Consider the following 14,533-nt stretch of genomic DNA (forward strand, 5'->3'; position numbering starts at 1 on the left):
GTTTATCAATGCAAAACAAAATATTATTTACTGGGGTCCACACAGCCAAGAGCAAGGCTCTTCTACATGTTACCAAAAATCCATAAAGAACCAGAAAAGTGGAGCAAACCAGGTGAAATCCCTCCAGGGAGACCTATTGTTTCTAACTGTAACAGTGAAACTTATTTCACAGCTGAATATATAGACCATTTCCTTAATCCTCTTTCTAATAAACATGACAGTTATGTTAAAAAGAGATGATTTCATTGACAAAGTCAAAAAGGCTAAAATCCCTGAAGACTCCTTCCTTTTCACAATGGACATTGACAGCCTTTATGCTAACATTGATATGAAAGAGGGCCTGATAGCAGTCAAAAACATTTTCCAGAAATATCCTGACAAAAAAAAGACCTGATAAGGAACTGCTTCAACTGCTGGAGATCAATCTAACTAAAAACGATTTAGAGTTCGATGGAGGAATTCTTCTTGCAGATTAAAGGCACAGCCATGGGAAAGAAAACTGCACCAGCGTATGCCGATATTTTTATGGCTGAATGGGAGACTGGAGCTCTTAATAAATGTGACAAGAAACCTTTGCATTATTTCAGATACCTGGATGACATCTGGGGCATCTGGACACACTAGGAGGAAGACTTTGAACAGTTCCTGGACACACTGAACACACATAATCCCTCAAATTAAAATCTTTTAGCCCCACATCAGTTGATTTTTTAGACACCACCACTTACAAAGGCCCTAACTTTCACACATCTCACACACACAAAGTCTTTTTCAAAAAAACAGACACACATGCATTTCTTTACATATCAAGTTATCATCCCAAGCACACATATGCTGTCTTAATCAAATCCCAACTACTCAGATTCCACAGAATTTGCACTCAGCAGTCAGACTTTAAAACTTCCACTAAGGTGTTGTTTTCAGCTTTGTCCACCAGAAGGTACTCACGCTCCTTCCTAAGGAGCTGTATCAAAGTCCTTCCTTCAGATGCTGCCTCTGGTCACAACTTTTTCCTCCTCACCAGTTCAGCTGGTAAAACAGATTAAAAACAATTTTGAGACATTCCAGCAACAGTCCAGCCTCTGAAAGGATCACAGAATCATTGCTGCTTTTCAGAGGAATAAGAATTTATAGGATTATTTAGTACATGCTAAACTCAAAACATTATCTAACCCCAAAACAAGTGCTCAAGGGGAATTTTTTTCAACATAAGGAGTGGTTACAAAACAAAGTAAACAAAAATGTGTACCTGACCCGTTGTAGAGGCAGTCCCCACTCCAAAAACTGTGTATGTCTGATCACATGTCAGCAAGGCGGACTGCAATATGTGGGAGAGACCGGTAACACCATCCTGGTCAGATTTACACAGCACAGGTATAACATCAAACCCCAAAAGGATAACCATGTTCCTCTCATTACCCACTTTGTTGGAATAATGTGAGGGCCACAGTGGTCCACGGCACAGAGGAGGAGATCTGAAAGGCTGTGGATTAACTCACTGAACACCGTTCACCCCAGAGGCCTGAATGAGAAGTTCAGTTCATTTCACTTTTATTTATATAGCACCAATTCACAACAAATTTCATGTCAAGGCACTTTACAACAAAAGTCATTTCAATATAATTATACAAACATTTCAATCAGTTAAAAGTTTTCTATGTAAGGAATCCCAGCAGATTGTGCTGAGTCATTGACGTGAGGTTGTGTCCTGATCATGCAGACTCCAACCACAGCAATCCCTCATACTGAGCAAGCATGTAGTGACAGTGGAGAGGAAAAACTCCCCTTTAACAAGAAGAAACCTCCGGCAGAACCAGAACCAGAACCTGGCTCAGTACAAGCGGTCATCAGCCACGACTGTCTGGGGGTCTGAGAAGACAGAGAAGAGACAGCATGGAGGATGCTCGGTCACTTAGAGCATCATCTGGACCGATGTTCCCTATCCAGCAGGGGGCATTATAGTTGATAGGATACCAGACCGGGTGGAGCTTCTATGGTGAGAAAAACACTGAGAGAAAACAAGGTTGTCAATCGCAATAACAGCAGAAAATTATATCTGGAGAGTAGTAGAATATAAAAGTAGAAGAGGGAAGAAAAGTGGTCAGACTGTCCTCCAACAGTCTAAGCCTATAGCAGCATAACTATAGAGATAACTCAGGATATCCTAAGCCATTCTAACTATAAGCTTTATCAAAAAGGAAGGTTTTAAACCTAGTTTAAGTAGCCCCACAGACTCACAGTTAACCTGGTATTCTTTTTCTTTAGTTTTTTCTTTTTTTCTGACACCTTGCCCTAGCCTTAACCTGTCCTTACCTCGCCTTCCTACCCCACCTGCCCTAACCTTATCATCCTGCCCCAACCCTGACTGACCGGGACCCTGACTTACCTGCTTTTGGTTGACTATAGTCCTCACTCTTCCTCCGGCCCCAATCTTGGGTCCCTTCCTGGACACCTGCTTCTCCAAAACAGACCTTTGGGAGACTTTGGTCTCAAGCAGCAGGCTGGAGGGGCCAAGATGTGATGGCCCCTCTTTGGGGGGATACCCCCACTGGGTTTAAATCTGGGACTCTTTGCCATTTGACCTTAGAACTGAAGAAACTTCTCGGAGGAGAGGTGAAACGTCTTCAAGCAACTTAAAGAAGTCCAGACACTTTTCTTTGCAAGCTCCTTTGACTACGATGACCTGGATGACTGAGAACATTCACAGACATACGGCCTGTGTATCCATCTTTTCTAATTCCTAACACTCTTTTTTTTATTATTATTATTAATATTGCGATTTTAATCCAAAAAGTAAAATGGAACCATGTTTATGCTAGGAGAGAATAATTATTGTCCCCAAAAAACCCTACCTCCTTTTAAGTGGGGTCCAAATTAGTTTTTATTTTTAAACAACAAACGTTTCAGTTTGAATTTTAAGCATCAGAGGAAGCCCATCCACATTTTAATTGTATTCATTTTATTTTAATGAAATAGCATGTGAAACTGATATATCTGTATTTTTATTTACTTTACTATGTATTTGATTGAATCTTTAAAATTTTAAATTCTTAAAAGTAAGCTTTATTAGCAGCCTGCACGTTTGCATATGGGTGTTTCTTTTTAAAGTAGATATGATGAGTGATAATATGAACTAATATAAATGAACTCCAAATGTAAGTAAGAAAACCTTTTTGAGTGTAAAGAGCAAACCATCGACTGTCTCTACGAGCTGAGCCGAACTCTCGTGACGTCTCCCAAAGAAAATGACTTTTATTTCCAGCTCCATCAAACAAGGCTAATTCAGTCGCCATGTTGGAGCCAGAATACATCAGTCAGCACTCATTGCTCCAAGTCAGAGAGACTCATTGTTTTTAGGGCAACCACTCTGCCAACCAGGAGCGAACTTGACAGAGGCCCTGCTGTGATTGGCCAAACTTTGGAACGTTCCCCAAGGTGGTTTTATTGGGACATCTGATTTGCCAGTTAATAACTTGAATAACTTTAGTTAAATACCAAATGTCACAGAAAAAAAATTAGTATCAGCAAGAACATGTTAAACACCTGCTCTACCATCACAGGGTGTTTACAGATTTATAGAAGTTAAATTTGAGTCTTTTTAAGACCATTTAAAATCTCATTTAAGACCATGTAGACAGAAAAGAAACATCATGTCTGGTTATCAAACATACATCTATAAACATTAAGTAATCTAAGAACACATCAAAATGATAAAGCAGAAAATGTAGCACCTCTCAAATATTATTAAAAAAATCCTAACTCAAACACTGATTGTTTTGAAGATTTGTGCCCTGCAGCAGCAGCATCAGTTTGGACCGCAAGGACCAGATTGTAATCAGAATGTTTATTGTTACAATTCTTTCTTAATTTCAAGCCTCCAAATCGCCCTCGACACATACTCAATTTTTTTTTTTTAAGTGACAGGAAGGCACATTGCTTTGACGAGACAAAAAAGAAAGACCCAGTTACCCAGAATTTGAGACAATGTTATATATTTAAATTAAATTAAATTAAATTGAAGACCTTTTAAGAATCTGTAGACACCTGGTCAGGTGTGTCCAGCCAGTTAAAAGCAGGAACTGGATAAAAGTGAAAGCCCTCTTTTTCTTCTCAAACCTTTATTTTACCAGGGAAGTCCTGTTGAGATTTGGCATCTCTTTATCAAAGGAGCCCTGGGAGTGCAGGGGGAGGGAATCAGTCACACTCACACTGAAGGACAATTTACAGACTCCAATTAACCTACAGCATGTTTTTTTGGACTGTGGGAGGAAACCAGAGTACCTGGAGGAGACCCACACACGTATGGGGAGAACATGCAAATTCTACACAGGAAGGCCCCAGCAGGGAATCAAACCTGGAACCTTGTGATTATGAAGCAGCAGTGCTAACCACTGTGCTTTCCACCAACCTCCTCTTTCTGCTTCTTATTGGCTTAAACACACCTGGCCCAGGTGATCAGCAGGAAGTACAACAATTAAATCCAGGAAACCAGGATGGTGTTGGCCTTGAGGGATTGAGTTTGACACCTGTGGTTTAGTGGATTATTGGTCCAAAACAAGAGGAAGTGCTCCAGTCAAATCAAAGCACTGAGTCCATAATGGGTTCCAGCATAGCTGTGGGTTTTATTGATTACAAACTGCACAGTCAGCGGGATCTCTCCTTTTGACTGTTGCTGAGGAGCATCAGAGAGGTTTTTATTTGCAGCAGAAGAACTGCACGTCGTTGAGCGCCGTGTCATCGTCCCCGCCCTGCGGATCCTCCACGCGGGTCCTCAGCCCACAGATGACGCCTTTGGGACACTTCCTGCTCCAGCGTCCCCACTCGCCCCACTGCATCCCATCACCCTCCAGCTGGTGACAGATGTTCCAGTGTTTTTCTGTGTGTGTCTGTCTCTTTACTGTCCTCTCAGATGCCAACCAACTCAGCCAGATAGTTTTCCTTTCTGATTCTGGGGAGGTTCGGTGATTACAGAGTTCCCCGGCCTATTCACGTTTCAAAACTATCTGAGAGGAGCTTGAAAACTATAGTGACACTGTACAGTCACTATAAAACATTGTTATTCTTTAACTTTCATTTGAGACGTTGGACATAAAAAGAAAGGTTTGGTTTGTTTTCCGACTCATGAAATGCTGGAGAGAGTGTAGGTAGTTAGAGTTTGATGCTTGACTCGTCCCAAGGTCTCCTCTGGGCGATGCGTTCACTTACTTGATGTTGTTGACGGATGTGTCATCACCCCCGCCCTGTGCAGACTCGACGCGGAGCATAAAGGAGGCCAGGTATCCACTTGCGCAGCTCTTTACCGCAGTCCAGTCCCCCCAACTGAATAATAATAATAGATTAGATTCATACTGCCCTTTTCTAGACACCCAAAGTGCTTACAGGGTGTATCCATTATTCATTCACTCCACATTCATACTTGGTGATGCTAAACTACTATGTAGCCACAGCTGTCCTGGGGCAGGCTGACAGAAGCATGGCTGCCAGTGTGCGCCCATGGCCCCTCCTGACCATTCAATTCAATTCAGTTTATTTATATAGCGCTAATTCACAGCGAATGTTGTTTCAGAGCTACAGAGAAGAGACACACAAACACAAAAACAGGAGGCGGGCCAGTCGACATTTCTATGGAGAGAGAAACAGAATTAATGGCAGTAATAATTATTAGGACAAACAGATATGAAAAGAGTAGAGAGAGCAGAAAAGAAATGTGGTCAGTTTGTCCTCCAGCAGTCTACGCCTATAGCAGCAAAACTGAGCTAAGGGGGGTGGGCGTGATTAAATAATAATAGAATAAAAGATAGCGATGACTGTCTGTGCGATGATGTGTGAGGGTGGAGAAAGACGCTAGCATGCCCAAGGAGAGAAGTCAGGATAGACTAAACTCTCCCCAGGTGGGTTAGGCTTATTGGCATGCCAGCATTTGAAAAAGAGATGAGAGAGAAGAGGAGGGAAAAGAAAAAGAAGAGAAGAAAAAGGAGGCTGAGTCAGAGAGAGGATGGCAGAAATTTAAATTCCTAAGTATAAGATTTATTAAAGAGGAAAGTTTTAAGTCTAGTCTTAAAAATAGACAAGGACCATCACCAGAAACACTCACAGTATGGTGCCAAATCAACCAGTCAGTCAGTGACTTTGTAGAGTATCTTTTAATGTAAAACCCAAAGGGCTTTACATACAAGAATAACACAACCAGCTAACATGTGCACGTGTGACCAGGACACCGGAAATATAACGACACATAGCACACATTTTTTAAAATTATTATAATAGGTGATTCTCATGGGCAGTGCTAGGTGTCTTTAAGTTTAAAAGAAGTTTAAAGAAGAAAATATAGAATAAAACAAGAAACACATTAAACAGACACACCATAATACATCCACACACACACAAGCTCACAAAAGTGCTCCACCTCTTCCTATTCCCCAGTTTAAGACCAAATTTCCCCTTGTGGGACAATTAAAGGATTATTCTATTCTTCTAAGACACAAATAACACTTGACCCCTCATTGCATTTCATGAAAACTGGATTTTAAAACATTTTAAACATGAAGGATGTAGGACTTGTCCACACGTATGCGGGTATATCTCTAGATATATCTCCGTTTTTAAAAATATCCCCTTTAGGCTGAACTGTATATATCAAAATGATTGGGCACAGCTGTGAGCCCTTAAGTGGCCATCTTGACCCAATTCCACATATATCTCAATCTTTAGATATATCCCCCTCCCCACATGGCTGTTTTAAAATACATTTCTATTTTCATGACCCCGTAGATTAAAACACCCACGTGACTACATCAGCCAATCGGAGCGATTGTTGTGTGTTCAATCACTTCTGCACTGAAAAAGCTGTGGGGCCAAAGTGGGTTTTTTTGACTGATAAAAAGGTAGAATTCCTTTTAAACCTTGTTTAAATGTTTCCACTCCCTGACAAAACAACCTCCCTCTACAAATTTCCCTCTAGTCGGCTCACGGTGCATTCAGGTTTAATCCGACACGGCGCTGCTTGCTCACAGCTAAAGTCTTTGATTAGGGAGAGAAAGTTGGTATGAAACAGCCAAGCTAAGAGAAGAGCGCTCCTTCATATTTGGTCCTCAGCGTGATCAAAGAGTTAGGTTTGGAAAGAAAAATACTAGGGCTGTCACCTTTGACGCGTTTTTGACACGTTAACGCAAACGCCCTTTAACGCCGTCAAGTTTTTTTTGACTCCATCATCTAAGGAGCTTGGAAAGAAAAGCGTGTGCAACTTGAAGAGAGAGAGAGAGAAAGAGAGGTCTCTGAGAGCCGTTTTAATGCTATGGACACTTGACTAGAAGCATCTTCTTGGCGCATTCACGAGGCAAACATGGAGAATGGAGAATATGTAAGCCATGTCATGTATTTTCAGCCCTGCCTCCAAAAGCAGGCACACAGACAGCCCTTTATTTTTGTTAGTGAAGTTGGAGTCCTAGAGAACAGCAATAAAATGTTAAAATCAAAGTAGTTATAACCTTATTGCACTGTGCGGGCGAGTTTGTAGCTTCTTACACTCATAGTGATATTTTAACATAGATATGTATTCATTTCTTACTTCATTTTTACTTAAAGAGATTATTTGGATCATCTTGTATTTTCATCAATGTGGGTTAAACACAGTCGTGGTGAGTTAGTTTAAGTTGAAAAGATTCAGTAAGTGAACTTTGAATGACCAGTGATTTTGTTGCACATGCTCAGCTGTTTTCAGCTCTTCATTTTATCTTTATGCTTGAAACTTTATATTATATTGTGGTAGTCGACTATGTGGTGTTTCATTCTGCTCAATTACTAATCTGATTTTGCTCTTCGGCTTGAATTTTACATCTTCTTTCATATTTTTCAGAGTTTTTTTATGTTTAATTGTCTTAATACACAATGTGAAACTGATAAATATATTTTAAATGTACATTTTTAACAATAAAAAAGTATAAAAATTTGCCATTAATTTGAGATTGATCATGAGTTAATTACAAACAAAATCCAACTAATCGTGATTAAAAATTTTAATCACCTGACAGCCCCCAAAATACAGATATTTGGACTATTTAGAAGTATATTTTTTAAAGTGTTAGTATGAGCCCAACCAACAAGTGTTCATTCTGTTGCCTAGCAACCATGCATGCTGAGTGATGTAATGGTATTAAAATATCTCTGGTTGTGACGTAAATCTCCGTCTTGCCCCATCCACATGAAAACGAAGATCCAAAGGTTTTAAAAATCTCCACATTGGCCGCAGTTTTTAGATTTCTGTTTGTTTGATGATGAATTTCTCAGTTTTTGTGTGGATGAAAGAGCAAAACAGAAAAAAATGTTTGCGTTTATCAAATATCCCCATATATACCCGGAGTTGTGGGGACAGGACCTTATTTATTTTCTTGCACTGTTTATGTGTGTGACCCATTGACTGTATATAGGAGCTGGACCCAGTCAGCGTGACGTTGCCGTGATCCACATTGAAATTGCCCGCTGGCTGCAAGAAGAAAAAAACCCTCCTGATTGGCAGAGTGGTTGCCATGGGAATAATGACTTTCACTGACTTCGACAAATGACCTACTGATTGCAAGAGGTGGAGAAATAAAAGGGCGACTGAAAAGGCTTCATTTGAGAAGTAAGTCATTTTCTATGGATGACGTCACACTCACTCGCTCCAGTTCTCTTATACAGTCAATGGTGTGACCGACGGCTCATGGTTCAGAAGGACGCCGCTGCCTCACCTCCCCACAGCAGATTGCACCGTTGTCTGCCGTTTGTTGCTGGGGTCAAAACAGTACAAGCGTATCCCGTTAACAGCCGTGTCGTCTCCAGTGCCTTGAAAACCCTCCACCTGAGACAGAGCCACAGGGAGAACCACAGGAAGTCCATCATGGTTGGTGTTCGTTAGACAGCACTTTCTCATGCATCACAAGCAGATCACAAAACATGGACGCATCATGCACTGAGCTTTGATGACACAGAACGTGGACAAGTTAGCAGCGACAGCAACAGTTAAATCTGTTTCATAAAACCCTGAATCAGCAGAACCTGTTGAGATGGAAGATTTGTATCATGCTCAGAACTTCTCAAACCACAACTCTAGAATCAAGTGAAATATCAAAGACCTTGTTACTAGGTCTTTTGTTCAGCTACCTGGATTTACGCAGTGGTTATTGGCAAGTAGAGCTGGCAGAGGGTGCTTGTCCAATAACTGCATGCACACTGTAGACAAGAGGCTGTGGCAGTTTAAGCTGATGACGTTTAGACTTTGTAACAACGGCTACCTTTGAGAGACTGATAGAGCAGGTCCTCAACAACTAAGGCTGTCACCTTTAGCGCATTAAAGACAGTACCACAGACAGCTCTCACTTTGGCTTTAAGTTGTTTAAACTGCTGCCCTCTGATAGGCGCTATAGGTGTTTGAGAACAAAAACAAATAGACTTAAAAATAGCTTTTTTCCTAAAGCTATTGCCACCCTGAACTCCTACATGGAGTAAATTATTTATCCATTTACTTATTTATCCATTTTCAATTTTTTCTATTTTTATTCATCTATCTATTTTTCTAATTTATTTCATCCTTGCTAATTGTAAATTAAGTGTGTCTGTGTATGTATTTATATCACATATATATATTTATCTACCATGTATTATACATATCCCCCCATGGACCCACCACCCGCAGGGGGGACCATAAGGAGCCGGTGCAATGTGGTTTGGGCAGCGGTCGAAGGCAGGAGCCCCAATGGCTCAAACCACGGCACAGAAACTGGCTTTTAGCACATGGAACGACACTTCTCTGGGGGTGTGATGGAGCCTGAGCTTGTGCAGGAGGCTGGAAGGTACCGGCTAGATATAGTCGGGCTTGCCACTGTTGTTTCAGCCTACGGGCTGAGCAGTAGTTCAGAGTACTTCTTGGAGTCTCTCGGAGGGGTGCTGGAAAGTACTCCTTCGGGGGACTCCATTGTCCTACTGGGAGACTTCAACACTCACTTGGGTAACGACAGTAACACCTGGAAGGGAGTAACTGGGAGGAAGAGCCCCCCTGATCCGAACCTGAGTGGTGTTCTGTTGTTGGACTTTTCTGCTCGTCACAGTTTGTCCGTAACGAACACCATGTTCGAGCAAAAGGGTGTCCACCAGTACACGTGGCACCAGGACACCTTAGGCCGGATACCTTGTAATTGTCTCAGGTGACCTCCAGCCGTGTGTTTTGGACACTCAGGTGAAGAGAAGGGCTAAGCTAAGTCTTGGCAGGCCCAAACGTTCTGTGAGGGTTTGCTGGGAACAGTGGCGGTCCTAGCCTGTTTGGCGCCCTGGGGGAACACTCCACCTGGCGCCCCCCCCCCACACACACACACACATACGCACACATATGAAGAGAGAGAGAGTATGCATATTATGCAAACGGCTACCAAACAGACATCATAATTTGCCATACAATCAGAACAGGACAAATCAACAATTGACACTGACTAATTAATATTATATTATTGTATATATTGTTTGGAGTTTAGTCTGTTACTGTTACTATTTTTACCATTTCTTCTTGGAGGAACTGTAACCCACATAATTTCCTTAGGGATTAATAAAGTATTCTGATTCTTAATGTTTTAGGATACATGACCTGCCATTATCCAATGACACGTCTGCTTACCTGTATCTTTTGCTCGTTTCTCCTTGTAGGAGCCATAATTAAATGTATTGAATTTTAATGATCACTGGGTTTTCATTTGTTTGGTTGCTATGGTGATGTGTAACGGGAGTCACGTGGGTGCTAGCGGTGACATTAAGAGGGCGTTGTCAGTCTGTCTTTCACTGGTTTGATTTTGACAGAGAGGAGGGCTGGGCAGCAGTGTTGCCAACTCCTCAGTAAGGAAAATCGCTAATGGTTGTCCTAAAAGTCGCTAGAAGTCGCTAAATGACGTCATCACCTAATTTGCATAATTGGTCATGCTAATGTAATTGTAACCTATGCTGTTGGAGAGAGAAATAACATCGTGGAAGAGACATAAAGTGAGTAAAAAACGTCCTAAATGCATTTAGAGTTTATTTAGAACTACAAATTAAATTTCTTTTAGCAATTATTGCTTTTTTTAATGTCACAATTCCAACCCTGCTCCTTTACCCAGGCTTGGACCGGCAAAAGTGACCCGAAATAGGCACTCTGGTGGAGTTACTTTGTGTGTGTGTGTTTATAAGTAGTTTTAAACCTTGTGATCCACAAAACAGCATAAGAGTAAAAGAGTAAAAGAAGAATTGACTGCCTTACAGCACCCGCTGCTTGTTGAGAGTAAAAGCGATACGCGCTTTCACGTCTTTTTTTAGCGACTTTTTTTTTTTTTGAAAAAAAGTTGCTAGGGGGTCTGAAAACTCGCTAAATATAGCGACAAAGTCGCTAAGTTGGCAACACTGCTGGGCAGCCGTTGTTTTTGTTGACCGCAGCACAACGAGTTTCCCCTTGTTGCATTAGAGCTGTGATGTTTTAAGAGTTTGAATCGCGAGCCGATCGCATTGCTCTGTAAACTTTTCAAGCACTTTAATAAACAAGCAAGCAATTCCACCTCTCGCATTATTGCGTGAAGTTGACAGCGCGTCAGGTAAATAGGCAGGCTCCATCCCCAGCCTCTAGCGACTGTGGAAGTCGCTACACTCCTCCTCTTCTTTTCTCTTTTTTTTAAACTTTAAAAACGGGTTGTGTGTGAGACTTTAAATCAACAAAATATAAAATATACATTTTAAATTGTTATTGATCCCTTTACCCCGAGTCCTAAAGTGTATATTTATTTTTTTACTCTTAAATATTTATTGTTCGTTTACTTGCACTGCTGTAACTGGAGCCTCGTCGTCTCGTCTCTCTATATACTGGACTGTATGTAGCGGAGATGACAACAAAATTTACTTTGACTTCAGCAGCGAGCAGGCGCACCGAGGGCTCTCGCGCTCACTTTTCACGTACAGAATTTCGAAAAAACATCGGTGCAAATTATAAGTCTGTATCATGATGTCTGGTGTTTTCGTGTTTGTTGGTTTGTTTTTATTTTTGTTTTATTTTGCAAGTTGGTTATTAGACGCTGCTCCAGCCAGCCAGAGAATCCCCCGCCGCCCCGCCCTCCCCTCCCTGCGCCGCAAGCAGCAGGCGCACCTCGCAAACGGAGGGCGCCCTTACTCTCAGCAAATGGGCGGCAGAAAACCGATCGGTGCCTATGCCATTCCCAATATGCGCTGGCATGATGTCGGGGCAGCATGAGTACGAGCAATTTTTTTTTGCCGATGCCCGTGATGCCGCCCCCCACCACGATGCCGCCCCAGGCAACCGCCCGTGTTGCCCGTATCTAAAACCGCTACTGGCTGGGAACATCTGGCAGAACCCTCTGTCTGGGAGGTCATCAACTCCTACATCTGGGAGAACTTCGAACAAGTACCGAGGGAGGTCGGAGACAGTTTGAATGGACTCTGTTCACCACCTCCATTGTCTGTGTGGATGTTCAGAGTATCGGTCGTAAGGTCTCCGGTGCCTGTCGAAGTGGCAATCCCCGAACCCAGTGGTGGACACCAGAGGTAAGGGATGCCGTCAAGCTGAAGAAGGAGTCCTATCGGGCCTGGCAGGCCTGTGGAACTCCTGAGGCAGCTGACAGGTACCGGCAGTCCAAGCAAGACGCAGCCCGGATGGTTGTGGAGGCAAAAACTCGATCCTGGGAGGAGTTTGGTGAGGCCATGGATAAGGACTCTCGGTCTGGTCAGTATACTAATCTGATTTTGCTCTTTGGCTTGAATTTCACATTTTCTTATTTCATCATATTTTTTTTTTATTCAGAAAGCTTTTCTAGGTACAGGGTTACACAGTATTTGTATAATGTTTTTATATTTTGTTGTCTTAAAAAAAGGTATGAAATGGATAAATTGTTCTAAATAATATAAATTTTTAGCAATAAAAAAATATCACAAAAACTTTGCAATGAATTGTGAGTTAACTACGGACATTTTGCGATTAATCTCGATTGAAAATTTTAATCGCTTGACAGACCTATCGACAACATTTCCACTATTGTGGTCTACTTGGATAAGCTGTTGGTCCATGCACGAGACTTTTGACCTAAATCTGTGGGATGTCCTCATGGACACTTGTCAAGCTGAACTGTGACTGAACTCGGCCAGATCTAACCTATTGGCCTAATAATCCAATGAAAAAATTGGACACCCTTTTCCACTCTACCACCGGATTTTTAACAAATGCTTCTTCAAATCTCCCCACCATTCCTTTAATCCTCACTAAAATGGACTTCATTATTCACTCAACCAAAAATGTACTTGTTACTGTTAATTTCTCCTTTGTCTCTTGCCTCCTTATGTAAGCTAGCTTTTGTTGTTTCATCCACTATTGAACAAAACCAGTTCTGCAAACCTGATCATGGTAACAGTCCCTCCTCACTTGGTTCTCGGCCCTTTCAGTAAATGCAACCACAGGCTGGGATGACTTACAATTTTTTTTTTTAGGTTGGGTACTTTAGTTCGAAAGGCCGATTTTAAAACTTATTTAAAAATGATATATTTTTAAAATAAAATGCTGTGACATGGTTTAAGAATTTAATTATTTGAAATCTTATTATTATATTGTGGACATGTTAATGTTGATGTTTGTCCTGATTGTTTCAATTTTATTTATTTTTTACTTGTAATTCATTTTCTTTCGTTCTCTTTATCAGAAGAAGTTTATCTCAACATGCTATGAGATAAGAATTATTCGCCAATGAAAACACAATACCCCTTTTTAATAACCCATATGTACAGACATAAAAAAACATTTTTTATGTACCAATCCTCTTCTTACACATTTTAAGTACCATGGAACAAAGTAACGTGGTACATGTTACATGTACCACGTTATTACCATACCATTAATAAGAAGGTTACCAACATCAGCTTGAAGAGCGGTTTGAGCAGGTGTTGTTATAGATAAACCATTACCAGAGACTTTAAAGCAGGAGTGAATCCTCTTCACCACTCACCTTGATGCTGAAGCCAACAGCGTAAGAGCCTACAGGACACATCTCTGTGGCACCCCAGTACCCCCACTGTGTGCCGTACGGTACAGAAAGCTGTCCTGGCACCACATGCACCCACGACAGCAGCAGCAGGCATGTGGTGCTCAGACTCAGACGCAGCATCTGTGCGGTTTATGGACAAGAGCAAAGCGGGAAGGATAACGAACAGAAAAATGATATCTCAAACAGCTCTCTTGACTTGGACACATAAAGCAGAGCTCCCTAATATGTGGACATAAATACTTATGCAATATTTGTATATCTGTGTCATCAGTATTGCTAATCTGTAACTAAAGCTGCCCCACTCGAGGGGCACACATCAAGTCTCCTGTGAGTATTTTTTAACAGCATTCAGCTCACACATTTATCTAACGCTTTACTGACAGTCAGGTGTAAGATTTTAAAGTTACTTGTAGCATTTTGGAGTTATCAAAGGACAAAAAGGGATGGCTGTAGAGAGACAAATGCTTATTAACCAGTTCTTCCCTGTTGGGTAATTAATT

The 14,533-nt window shown here is 41.4% G+C and overlaps 1 pseudogene; it reads right to left on the minus strand.

Moving 5' to 3' along the window:
* Positions 1–4,694: 4,694 nt before the first annotated feature.
* LOC134618352 (vitelline membrane outer layer protein 1-like) lies at positions 4,695–14,153 on the minus strand (annotated as a pseudogene).
* Between the last annotated feature and the right edge of the window lie 380 nt (positions 14,154–14,533).

Source organism: Pelmatolapia mariae, linkage group LG20 (assembly GCF_036321145.2).
Source record: "Pelmatolapia mariae isolate MD_Pm_ZW linkage group LG20, Pm_UMD_F_2, whole genome shotgun sequence".
NCBI lineage: Eukaryota > Metazoa > Chordata > Actinopteri > Cichliformes > Cichlidae > Pelmatolapia > Pelmatolapia mariae.